The following is a 13,989-nucleotide window of genomic DNA, read 5'->3' as shown; positions in this document are numbered from 1 at the left end:
TCCATCACAACTGTAAATAAAAACACAGCATCTTGTTTACATTCTTTATTGTAACCACAATGTCACAAATAATTTGTATCTACCTTTCCAATTGCTTTTAGAGTTTGGGATTTACAAATGTGCGCTTTTCATGTCATTTTTCGTTAAATCCAGTTTGGATTTAAGTATAACATTTGACTGATGCCTTTAGTGGGAGGTCTAATGCTTTAATATTTAATTAACCTGTTAGGGCTAGGGGGCAGCATTTGCACGTCTGGATAAAAAAAATGTACCCGATTTAATCTGGTTACTAATCCTACCCAGTAACTAGAATATGCATATACTTATTATATATGGATAGAAAACACTCTAAAGTTTCTAAAACTGTTTGAATGGTGTCTGTGAGTATAACAGAACTCATTTGGCAGGCAAAACCCTGAGACATTTTCTGACAGGAAGTGGATACCTGATGTGTTGTATTGACTTTAAACCTATCCCATTGAAAAACACAGGGGCTGAGGAATATTTTGGCACTTCCTATTGCTTCCACTAGATGTCACCAGCCTTTACAAAGTGTTTTGAGTCTTCTGGAGGGAGATCTGACCGAACAAGAGCCATGGAACGATGATGTCCCATTAGACACCTGGCGTGCGAGTTCATGTTGGGTACCCTCGTTCCAATACGTTATAAAAGAGTATGCATTCGTCCACCTTGAATATTATTCATGTTCTGGTTAAAAAGGCCCTAATGATTTATGCTATACAACGTTTGACATGTTTGAACGAACGGAAATATATTTTTTCCCCTCGTTCATGACGAGAAGTCCGGCTGGCTTAGATCATGTGCTAACAAGACGGAGATTTTTGGACATAAATGATGAGCTTTTTTGAACAAAACTACATTCGTTGTGGACCTGTGATACCTGGAAGTGACATCTGATGAAGAGAATCAAAGGTAATGGATTATTTACATAGTATTTTCGATTTTAGATCTCCCCAACATGACGTCTAGTCTGTATCGCAACGCGTATTTTTCTGGGCGCAGTGCTCAGATTATTGCAAAGTGTGATTTCCCAGTAAGGTTATTTTTAAATCTGGCAAGTTGATTGAGATGTAAATCTATAATTCTTTAAATGACAATATAATATTTTACCAATGTTTTCTAATTTTAATTATTTAATTTGTGACGCTGACTTGACTGCCGGTTATTGGAGGGAAACGATTTCCTCAACATCAATGCCATAGTAAAACGCTGTTTTTGGATATAAATATGAACTTGATAGAACTAAAAATGCAAGCATTGTCTAACATAATGTCCTAGGAGTGTCATCTGATGGAGATTGTAAAAGGTTAGTGCATCATTTTAGCTGGTTTTATGGTTTTGGTGACCCTGTCTTTGACTTGACAAAACATTACACACAACTCTTGTAAATGTACTGTCCTAACATACTCTAAATTTATGCTTTCGCCGTAAAACCTTTTTGAAATCGTAAAACGTGGTTAGATTAAGGAGATGTTTATCTTTCAAATGGTGTAAAATAGTTGTATTTTTGAAAAATTTGAATTTTGACATTTATTTGGATTCAAATTTGCCGCTCTTGAAATGCACCTGCTGTTGATGGAGTGCACCACGGGTGGCACGCTAGCGTCCCACCTAGCCCATATAGGTTAATAATTTCATATTTAAGGGACATTTTTCGCTCCATTATTAGTGCAATGCCCCTTAAAGTGTTGCTCTGTGCTACACAGTGGAGCGGGGTGGGGGTCCACCCCCCTCCCCTTTCCTCCTCCTCCCTTCCCCATGGGCTAGGTCCGTCTTCTAATATACTGCTCAAAAAAATAAAGGGAACACTAAAATAACACATCCTAGATCTGAATGAATGAAATAATCTTATTAAATACATTTTTCTTTACATAGTTGAATGTGCTGACAACAAAATCACACAAAAATAATCAATGGAAATCCAATTTATCAACCCATGGAGGTCTGGATTTGGAGTCACACTCAAAATTAAAGTGGAAAACCACACTACAGGCTGATCCAACTTTGATGTAATGTCCTTAAAACAAGTCAAAATGAGGCTCAGTAGTGTGTGTGGCCTCCACTTGCCTGTATGACCTCCCTACAATGCCTGCACATGCTCCTGATGAGGTGGCGGATGGTCTCCTGAGGGATCTCCTCCCAGAGCTGGACTAAAGCATCCGCCAACTCCTGGACAGTCTGTGGTGCAACGTGGCGTTGGTGGATGGAGCGAGACATGATGTCCCAGATGTGCTCAATTGGATTCAGGTCTGGGGAACGGGCGGGCCAGTCCATAGCATCAATGCCTTCCTCTTGCAGGAACTGCTGACACACTCCAGCCACATGAGGTCTAGCATTGTCTTGCATTAGGAGGAACCCAGGGCCAACCGCACCAGCATATGGTCTCACAAGGGGTCTGAGGATCTCATCTCGGTACCTAATGGCAGTCAGGCTACCTCTGGCGAGCACATGGAGGGCTGTGCGGCCCCCCAAAGAAATGCCACCCCACACCATTAATGACCCACCACCAAACCGGTCATGCTGGAGGATGTTGCAGGCAGCAGAATGTTCTCCACGGCATCTCCAGACTCTGTCACGTCTGTCACATATGCTCAGTGTGAACCTGCTTTCATCTGTGAAGAGCACAGGGCGCCAGTGGCAAATTTGCCAATCTTGGTGTTTTCTGGCAATGCCAAACGTCCTGCACGGTGTTGGGCTGTAAGCACAACCCCCACCTGTGGACGTCGGGCCCTCATACCACCCTCATGGAGTCTGTTTCTGACCTTTTGAGCAGACACATGCACATTTGTGGCCTGCTGGAGGTCATTTTGCAGGGCTCTGGCAGTGCTCCTCCTGCTCCTCCTTGCACAAAGGCGGAGGTAGCGGTCCTGCTGCTGGGTTGTTTCCCTCCTACGGCCTCCTCCACGTCTCCTGATGTACTGGCCTGTCTCCTGGTAGCGCCTCCATGCTCTTGACACTACACTGACAGACACAGCAAACCTTCTTGCCACAGCTCGCATTGATGTGCCATCCTGGATGAGCTGCACTACCTGAGCCACTTGTGTGGGTTGTAGACTCCGTCTCATGCTACCACTAGAGTGAAAGCACTGCCAGCATTCAAAAGTGACCAAAACATCAGCCAGGAAGCATAGGAACTGAGAAGTGGTCTGTTGTCACCACCTGCACAACCACTCCTTTATTGGGGGTGTCTTGCTAATTGCCAATAATTTCCACCTGTTGTCAATTCCATTTGCACAACAGCATGTGAAATGTATTGTCAATCTGTGTTGCTTCCTAAGTGGACAGTTTGATTTCACAGAAGTGTGATTGACTTGGAGTTACAAAGTGTTCCCTTTATTTTTTTGAGCAGTGTATATATTACATGGTGAACAGGTCAGGATAACCAACATATTTCTTTATTGAAGACTATTAGAAAGAATGTTGGTACTTATTTATTTTGATCCAAAGCCATGAGTCACTCACTGCCGAGGCTATATGACTGCGCCAACAACTTGATTATTTAGCAGACATCTTTAGCAGACATATATCTTAAGAATATCATGGAATATAACTGAACGTTTTCTTTTCTCTTAGAAAAAAACCTTAGTGTAACAACAGATTTAGTAAGTAATATTGGCGAGTAGAAACAAAAAAAATACGTGTCTTTTTCAGGGTGTGCGTGTGCAGGACAGAGGAATAGCAATTCTTACACTATTGTTCGAAATTCAATCACCTTCTTCATCCTCATCATTCAGTTAATTGAAATTCAATTTTGAAGTCATGCACAATTATCAGTTTCTATTTGGTTTAGGTCGCCCATTCATTGTTAGTTAGAGACACATTAGCGCCTTGGGACCCAAAAGCATAATCAGTGCTCTAACTCCCCCTTGCGCTGGTCTGGAGCAATGAAGCATTGACGCAAGGTACCGAACTGGACCACAAACTATCTCTAAATCCCTCAAAACTGTTATTTGAGCAACCGTATAAATGACCGTATATTACCGTATAAATGACCTTGCCATAGAGGACACACCTGCCACGAGTACCCTCCATCGTCACGTGACCATAGAGATGGGTGGAGGGCTCACCTGCCACGCATGCCCTCCCCCGCACCCATTTCACCAAGCATGGATATCCATACAAAGATGAAAAACCAACTGTTTACCAGTATAAATCATTAACAACCATCAGACAACCAATAATACATATACAAATAGTGGCTTGCTCTACTCAGACAATCATAAATATGCTAGGTATATCTTCTTTTATAATATGATATGTGACTTGAAGTCGTAAGTATTTATGATTGTCTGAGTAAAGCAGGTTGTCTGATGATTGTTTATGATTTATATTGGTAAAGCCTTAGTCCATACCATACAATGTCAATCAAAGTCTCAGTTCAAGACAAGAGTCTCATGTCAACAGCTGTCAATCATTCCCTGCCATGTATCATCTCCATTACCTGAATATATAAAGACTCTTAAACGGAAATGCATCTCTTAACTGGAGACCCACAGTAGGTGGGCATCACCATAACCCTCACCTAAACCAAAATGTTGATTGCTTCATAAACAACAGGTGTAGACTAACAGTGAATTGCTTACTTTCCTTTCCCAACAATGCAGAATTAAAGATAAAAAACAAAATAGAAATAGTGACATGAGGAAAACATACACAGTGAATAACAAATAACAATAACGATTAAAAATAACATGGCTATATACAGGGAGTACCAGTACCGAGTCGATGTGCAGAGGTAAGGGGTAATTTAGGAGCTATATACACATAGGTAGGGGTAAAGTGACTAGGCAACAGGATAGATAATAGACACTAGCAGCAGCGTACAGTGCATTCGGAAAGTATTCAGACACCTTCCCTTTTTACACATTGTTACGTTACAGCCTTATCGTAATCTACACACAATACCCCATAACGACAAAGTTAAACAGGTTTTAGACATTTTTGCAAATGTATTAAAAATAAAAAACAGAAATACCTTATTTACGTAAGTATTCAGATCCTTTGATATGAGACTCAAAATTGAGCTCAGGTCCATCCTGTTTCCATTGATCATCCTTGATATTTTTCTGCAACTTCATTGGAGTCCACCTGTGTTAAATTCAATTGGACATGATTTGGAAAGGCACACCCCTGTCTATATAAGGTCCCAAATCTGACAGTGTACGTCAGAGCAAAAACCAAGCCATGAGGTCGAAGGAAATATCTGTAGAGCTACGAGACAGGATTGTGTCGAGGCACAGATCTGGGACAGGGTATCAAAACATTTCTGCAGCTTTGAAGGGCCCCAAGAAGACAGTGGCCTCCATCATTCCTAAATGGAAGAAGTTTGGAACCACCAAAACTCTTCCTAGAGCTGGCCACCCAGCCAAACTAAGCAATTGGGGGAGAAGGGCTTTGGTCAGGGAGGTGACCAGGAACCCGATGGCCACTCTGACAGAGCTCCAGAGTCTGTGGAGATAGGAGGACCTTCCAGAAGGACAACCTTCTCTGCAGCACTCCACCAATCAGGCTTTTATGGTAGACGGAAGCAACTCATCATGGCCAGAGTGAAGCCACTCCACAGTAAAAAGGAACATGACAGCCTGCTTGGAACCTAAAGGACTCACAGAACATGAGAAACAAGATTCTCTGGTCTGATGAAAGCAAGATTGAACTCTTTGTCCTGAATGCCAAGCGTCACGTCTGGAGGAAACCTGGCACCATCCCTATGGTGAATCATGGTGGTGGCAGCATCATGCTGTGGGGATGTTTCTCAGCGGCAGGGACAGTGAGTCTAGTCAGGATCGAGGGAAAGATGAATGGAGTAAAGTACAGAGAGATCCTTGATGAAAACCTGCTTCAGAGCGCTCAGGACCTCAGTCTGGGGGCGAATGTTCACCTTCCAACAGGACAACGACCTTAAGCACACAGCCAAGACAACGCAGGAGAAGCTTCGGGACAAGTCTCCGAATGTGGTTGAGAGGCCCAGCCAGAGCCTGGACTTGAACCCGATCGAACATCTCTGGAGAGACCTGAAGACTCAAGGCTGTAATCACTACCAAAGGTGTTTCAACAAAGTACCGAGTAAAGGGTCTGAATACTTATGTAAATGTGCAATTTCAGTTGTTGCTTCATCATTATGGGGTATTGTGTGTAGATTGATGATAAAAAAAACAACAATTGAATCCCTTTAAGAATAAGGCTGTACTGGAACAAAATTTGGAAAAAGTCAAGGGCTCTGATGAGTGTGACCTTGAGGGAGAGGTTGTTGTCTTGACACCGCACTGCCAGGTCTCTGACCTCCTCCCTATAAGCTGCTTCATCTTCATTAGTGATCAGTCATACCACTGTCGTGTTGTCAGCAAACATGATGGTGTTGGAGTTGTGCGCGACCACTACGTCATCGGTGAACAGGGAGTCCTGGAGGGGACTAAGCACACACCCCCAAGGTGCTCCCGTGTTGATGGTCAGCATCGCAGATGTTTTGTTGCCTACCCTTAGCACCTGGGGTCGGCCCATCTCGAAGACCAGAATCCAGTTGCAGAGGGAGGTGTTCAGTCCCTTGGTCCTGAGCTTGGTAATGAGCTTGGAGGGGTCTATGGTGTTGAATGCTGGCTACTGAACAGCATTCTTACATAGGTATTCCTTTTGTCCAGATGGGCGAGGGCAGTGTGTCATCTTTGGATCTGTTGGTGTGGTATGCGAATTGGAGTGGGTTCAGAGTGTCAGGGATGATGGTTTGATGTGAGCCATGACCAGACTTTCAAAGCATTTCATGTATATTGATGTGAGTGCTACAGGGCGATAGTCATTTAGGCAGGTTATCTTGGCGTTCTCTGGCACAGGGACTATGGTGGTCTGCTTTAAACAAGTTGGTATTACAGGGATAGGTTGAAAATGTCAGTGAAGCCACTTACCAGCTGCTCAGCACATGCTCTGAGTAAGCATTCTGGTATTCCGTCTGGCCCCGCGGCCTTGCAAATGTTTGCCTGTTTAAATGTCTAACTTACATCGGCTACGGAGAGCGAGATCACACAGTCGTCCAGAACAGCTGGTGCTCTCAGGAATTGTTCAGTGTTGCTTGACTCGAAGCGAGCATAGAAGGCATTTAGCTCATTTGGTAGGCTCGCGTTGCTGGGCAGCTCAGGGCTAGGTTTCCCTTTGTAATTCGTTATAGTTTGCAAGCCCTGCCACATCCTTCGAGCATCAATGCCGGCGTAGTAGGTTTCGATCTTAGTCCTGTATTGACGCTTTGCCTGTTTGATAGCTCTTCGGAGGTTGTTCTTGGACTTCTTGAAAGCGGCAGCTCTGGCCTTTAGCTCGGTGCAGATGTTGCCTGTAATCCATGGCTTCTGGTATGTATGTACGGTCACTGTGGGGATGACGCTACTGTGAATACTCTAGTATACCATGTCTGCAAAAACACTACAGTGAATACTATAGTATACTACAATCATGTCCGCAAAAACACTATAGTAAATATTACAGTACACTAGAGTCTTGTTTACAAAAACACTACAGTTTAATCTATAGTATACTACAGTCATGTTCGCAAAAACCCTACATTTTACATTTACATTTAAGTCATTTAGCAGATGCTCTTATCCAGGGCGACTTACAAATTGGTGCATTCACCTTATGATATCCAGTGGAACAACCACTTTACAATAGTGCATCTAAGTCTTTTTAGGGGGGGGGGTTAGAAGGATTACTTTATCCTATCCCAGGTATTCCTTAAAGAGGTGGGGTTTCAGGTGTCTCCGGAAGCTGGTGATTGACTCCGCTGTCCTGGCGTCCTGAGGGAGCTTGTTCCACCATAGGGGTGCCAGAGCAGCGAACAGTTTTGACTGGGCTGAGAGGGAACTGTGCTTCCTCAGAGGTAGGGGGGCCAGCAGGCCAGAGGTGGATGAGCGCAGTGCCCTCGTTTGGGTGTAGGGACTGATCAGAGTCTGAAGGTACGGAGGTGCCGTTCCCCTCACGGCTCCGTAGGCAAGCACCATGGTCTTGTAGCGGATGCGAGCTTCAACTGGAAGCCAGGGGAGAGAGTGGAGTAGCGGGGTGACGTGAGAGAACTTGGGAAGGTTGAACACCAGACGGGCTGCGGCGTTCTGGATGAGTTGTAGGGGTTTAATGGCACAGGCAGGGAGCCAAGCCAACAGCGAGTTGCAGTAATCCAGACGGGAGATGACAAGTGCCTGGATTAGGACCTGCGCCGCTTCCTGTGTGAGGCAGGGTCGTACTCTGCGAATGTTGTAGAGCATGAACCTACAGGATCGGGTCACCGCCTTGATGTTAGTGGAGAACGACAGGGTGTTGTCCAGCGTCACGCCAAGGTTCTTAGCACTCTGGGAGGAGGACACAATGGAGTTGTCAACCGTGATGGCGAGATCATGGAACGGGCAGTCCTTCCCCGGGAGGAAAGGCAGCTCTGTCTTGCCGAGGTTCAGCTTGAGGTGGTGATCCGTCATCCACACTGATATGTCTGCCAGACATGCAGAGATGCGATTCGCCACCTGGTTATCAGAAGGGGGAAAGGAGAAGATTAATTGTGTGTCGTCTGCATAGCAATGATAGGAGAGACCATGTGAGGATATGACAGAGCCAAGTGACTTTGTGTATAGCGAGAATAGGAGAGGGCCTAGAACAGAGCCCAGGGGGACACCAGTGGGGAGAGCACGTGGTGCGGAGACAGATTCTCGCCATGCCACCTGGTAGGAGCGACCTGTCAGGTAGGACGCAATCCAAGCGTGGGCCGCGCCGGAGATGCCCAACTCGGAGAGGGTGGAGAGGAGGATCTGGTTGTTCACAGTATCAAAGGCAGCAGATAGGTCTAAAAGCATGAGAGCAGAGGAGAGAGAGTTAGCTTTAGCAGTGCTGAGAGCCTCCGTGACACAGAGAAGAGCAGTCTCAGTTGAATGACCAGTCATGAAACCTGACTGATTTGGATCAAGAAGGTCATTCTGAGAGAGATAGCAAGAGAGCTGGCCAAGGACGGCTCGTTCAAGAGTTTTGGAGAGAAAAGAAAGAAAGGATACTGGTCTGTAGTTGTTGACATCGGAGGGATTGAGTGTAGGTTTTTTCAGAAGGGGTGCAACTCTCGCTCTCTTGAAGACGGAAGGGACGTAGCCAGCGGTCAAGGATGAGTTGATGAGCGAGGTGGGGTAAGGGAGAAGGTCTCCGGAAATGGTCTGGAGAAGAGAGGAGGGGATAGGGTCAAGCGGGCAGGTTGTTGGGCGGCCGGCTGTCACAAGACGCAAGATTTCATCTGGAGGGAGGGGGGAGAAAGAGGTCAAAGCACAGGGTAGGGCAGTGTGAGCAGGACCAGCGGTGTCGTTTCACTTAACCTCTATGGGCTAGGTGGGACGCTAGCGTGCCACCCGTGGTGCACTCCAACAGCAGGTGCATTTCAAGAGCGGCAAATTTGAATCCAAATAAATGTCAAAATTCAAATTTTTCAAACATACAACTATTTTACACCCTTTGAAAGATAAACATCTCCTTAATCTAACCACGTTTTACGATTTCAAAAAGGTTTTACGGCGAAAGCATACATTTAGAGTATGTTAGGACAGTACATTTACAAGAGTTGTGTGTAATGTTTTGTCAATTCCAAGACCGGGTCACCAAAACCATAAAACCAGCTAAAATGATGCACTAACCTTTTACAATCTCCATTAGATGACACTCCTAGGACATTATGTTAGACAATGCATGCATTTTTAGTTCTATCAAGTTCATATTTATATCCAAAAACAGCGTTTTACTATGGCATTGATGTTGAGGAAATCGTTTCCATCCAATAACCGGCAGTCAAGTCAGCGTCACAAATTAAATAATTAAAATTAGAAAACATTGGTAAAATATTATATTGTCATTTAAAGAATTATAGATTTACATCTCTTGAACGCAATCAACTTGCCAGATTTAAAAATAACCTTACTGGGAAATCACACTTTGCAATAATCTGAGCAATGCGCCCAGAAAAATACGCGTTGCGATACAGACTAGACGTCATGTTGGGGAGATCTAAAATCGAAAATACTATGTAAATAATCCATTACCTTTGATTCTCTTCATCAGATGTCACTTCCAGGTATCACAGGTCCATAACGAATGTAGTTTTGTTCAAAAAAGCTCATCATTTATGTCCAAAAATCTCCGTCTTGTTAGCACATGATCTAAGCCAGCCGGACTTCTCGTCATGAACGAGGGGGAAAAATATATTTCCGTTCGTTCAAACATGTCAAACGTTGTATAGCATAAATCATTAGGGCCTTTTTTAACCAGAACATGAATAATATTCAAGGTGGACGAATGCATACTCTTTTATAACGTATTGGAACGAGGGTACCCAACATGAACTCGCGCGCCAGGTGTCTAATGGGACATCATCGTTCCATGGCTCTTGTTCGGTCAGATCTCCCTCCAGAAGACTCAAAACACTTTGTAAAGGCTGGTGACATCTAGTGGAAGCAATAGGAAGTGCCAAAATATTCCTCAGCCCCTGTGTTTTTCAATGGGATAGGTTTAAAGGTAATACAACACATCAGGTATCCACTTCCTGTCAGAAAATGTCTCAGGGTTTTGCCTGCCAAATGAGTTCTGTTATACTCACAGACACCATTCAAACAGTTTTAGAAACTTTAGAGTGTTTTCTATCCATATATAATAAGTATATGCATATTCTAGTTACTGGGTAGGATTAGTAACCAGATTAAATCGGGTACATTTTTTTTATCCAGACGTGCAAATGCTGCCCCCTAGCCCTAACAGGTTAACCTGTTATGGCTAGGGGGCAGTATTTTCACGGCTGGATAAAAAACATACCCGATTTAATCTGGTTACCACTCCTACCCAGTAACTAGAATATGCATATACTTATTACATATGGATAGAAAACACTCCAAAGTTTCTAAAACTGTTTGAATGGTGTCTGTGAGTATAACAGAACTCATTTGGCAGGCAAAAATCTGACAAGGTTTCAGGCAGGAAGTGGCCTGTCTGACAAGGTGTCGTTCTTCTTGTCTCTGTTTATTGAAGAGTGAGGATCTTAGCTGTCCCGTGACACTTCCTACGGCTGCCATAGGGTCTCAGAAGGCGGCAAAAAGCTGAATCGTGGCTTTGCAGGCTCTGGCTGAAAAAAAGTAGCGCGTTTGGGTAGTGGCTGGTTACAGTACTGTGAGACTCAGGCTCGTGCCCGCGTCGACCGAAAGCTTTGTTTACTTTCCTCAGTTTAGCTAAAAGGAGATTCCCGGTCGGAATATTATCGCTTTTTTACGAGAAAAATGGCATAAAAATGGATTTTAAACAGCGGTTGACATGCTTCGAAGTACGGTAATGGAATATTTAGATTTTTTTTGTCACGAATTGCGCCATGCGCACGACCCTGATTTACCATTTCAGATAGTGTCTGGGACGCACGAACAAAACGCCGCTATTCGGATATAACGATGGATTATTTTGGACCAAACCAACATTTGTTATTGAAGTAGCAGTCCTGGGAGTGCATTCTGACGAAGACAACAAAAGGTCATCAAACTTTTATAATAGTAAACCTGATATTGGTGAGTGCTAAACTTGCCGGGTGTCTAAATAGCTAGCCCGTGATGCCTGGGCTATGTACTTAGAATATTGCAAAATGTGCTTTCACCAAAAAGCTATTTTAAAATCGGACATATCGAGTGCATAGAGGAGTTCTGTATCTATAATTCTTAAAATAATTGTTATGCTTTTTGTGAACGTTTATCGTGAGTAATTTAGTAAATTCTTAGTGAATTCGCCGGAAGTTTGCGGGGGTATGCTAGTTCTGAACGTCACATGCTAATGTAAAAAGCTGGTTTTTGATATAAATATGAACTTGATTGAACAAAACATGCATGTATTGTATAACATAATGTCCTAGGGTTGTCATCTGATGAAGATCATCAAAGGTTAGTGCTGCATTTAGCTGTCTTCTGGGTTTTTGTGACATTATATGCTAGCTTGAAAAATGGGTGTCTGATTATTTCTGGCTTGGTACTCTGCTGACATAATCTAATGTTTTGCTTTCGTTGTAAAGCCTTTTTGAAATCGGACAGTGTGGTTAGATAAAGGAGAGTCTTGTCTTTAAAATGCTGTGAAATAGTCATATGTTTGAAAAATTGAAGTTTTTGTATTTTAGAGGAGATTGTATTTCGCGCCACGCCCATCATTGGATATTGGAGCAGGTGTTCCGCTAGCGGAACGTCTAGATGTAAGAGGTTTTAACAAACGATGATCGGATGTCGTCGACCTTCTTTTCAAAATGGTTGACGAAGTCATCCACAGAGAGGGAGGAGGGGGGGGGGGGTGGGGGAGGAGGATTCAGGAGGGAGTAGAAGGTGGCAAAGAGCTTCCTAGGGTTAGAGGCAGATGCTTGGAATTTAGAGTGGTAGAAAGTGGCTTTAGCAGCAGAAACAGAAGAGGAAAATGTAGAGAGGAGGGAGTGAAAGGATGCCAGGTCCGCAGGGAGGCGAGTTTTCCTCCATTTCCACTCGGCTGCCCGGAGCCCTGTTCTGTGAGCTCGCAATGAGTCGTCGAGCCACAGAGCAGGAGGGGAGGACCGAGCCGGCCTGGAGGATAGGGGGCATAGAGAGTCAAAGGATGCAGAAAGGGAGGAGAGGAGGGTTGAGGAGGCAGAATCAGGAGATAGGTTGGAGAAGGTTTGAGCAGAGGGAAGAGATGATAGGATGGAAGAGGAGAGAGTAGCGGGAGAGAGAGAGCGAAGATTGCGACGGCGCAATACCACCCGAGTAGGGGCAGAGTGAGAAGTGTTGGAGGAGAGCGAGAGGGAAAAGGATACAAGGTAGTGGTCGGAGACTTGGAGGGGAGTTGCAATGAGATTAGTGGAAGAACAGCATCTAGTAAAGATGAGGTCAAGCGTATTGCCTGCCTTGTGAGTAGGGGGGGGGAAGGTGAGAGGGTGAGGTCAAAAGAGGAGAGGAGTGGAAAGGAGGAGGCAGAGAGGAATGAGTCAAAGGTTGACGTGGGAAGGTTAAAGTCACCCAGAACTGTGAGAGGTGAGCCATCCTCAGGAAAGGAACTTATCAAGGCGTCAAGCTCATTGATGAACTCTCCAAGGGAACCTGGAGGGCGATAAATGATAAGGATGTTAAGCTTGAAAGGGCTGGTAACTGTGAGAGCATGGAATTCAAAGGAGGCGATAGACAGATCGGTCAGGGGAGAAAGAGAGAATGTCCACTTGGGAGAGATGAGGATTCCAGTGCCACCACCCCGCTGGCCAGATGCCCTCGGGGTATGCGAGAACACGTGGACAGACGAGGAGAGAGCAGTAGGAGTATCTGTGATAATCCATGTTTCCGTCAGCGCCAAGAAGTCGAGGGACTGGAGGGTAGCATAGGCTGAGATGAACTCTGCCTTGTTGGCCGCAGACCGGCAGTTCCAGAGGCTGCCGGAGACCTGGAACTCCACGTGGGTTGTGCGCGCTGGGACCACCAGGTTAGAGTGGCAGTGGCCACGCGGTGTGAAGCGTTTGTATGGCCTGTGCAGAGGGGAGAGAACAGGGATAGACAGACACATAGTTGACAGGCTACAGAAGAGGCTACGCTAATGCAATGGAGATTGGAATGACAAGTGGACTACACGTCTCGAATGTTCAGAAAGTTAAGCTTACGTTGCAAAAATCTTATTGACTAAAATGACTAAAATGATACAGTACTGCTGGCTGGTGAAGTAGGCTAGCTAGCAGTGGCTGCGTTGTTGACTTTGTTTGAAAGTGTAGCTGACTCGGTAACCTCGATAGTTTCAGTACTACACCTTATCATGATACAAAGTCAACTATGTAGCTAGCTAACATAGCACTAATCAAGACGTTCCTTTGTAATGTATTTAGTTTCTACAATGCTGCTCGTCGGTAATAGTTGGCTAGGTTTGGAAAAATGGCGTCGCGGGGGACGAAAATAGCTGGCTAGCTAACCTCGATAATTACTCTAAACTACACAATTATCAAAC

Source organism: Salmo salar, chromosome ssa02 (genome assembly GCF_905237065.1).
Source record: "Salmo salar chromosome ssa02, Ssal_v3.1, whole genome shotgun sequence".
NCBI classification, from domain to species: domain Eukaryota; kingdom Metazoa; phylum Chordata; class Actinopteri; order Salmoniformes; family Salmonidae; genus Salmo; species Salmo salar.
Note: the sequence above shows the minus strand (reverse complement) of the source record.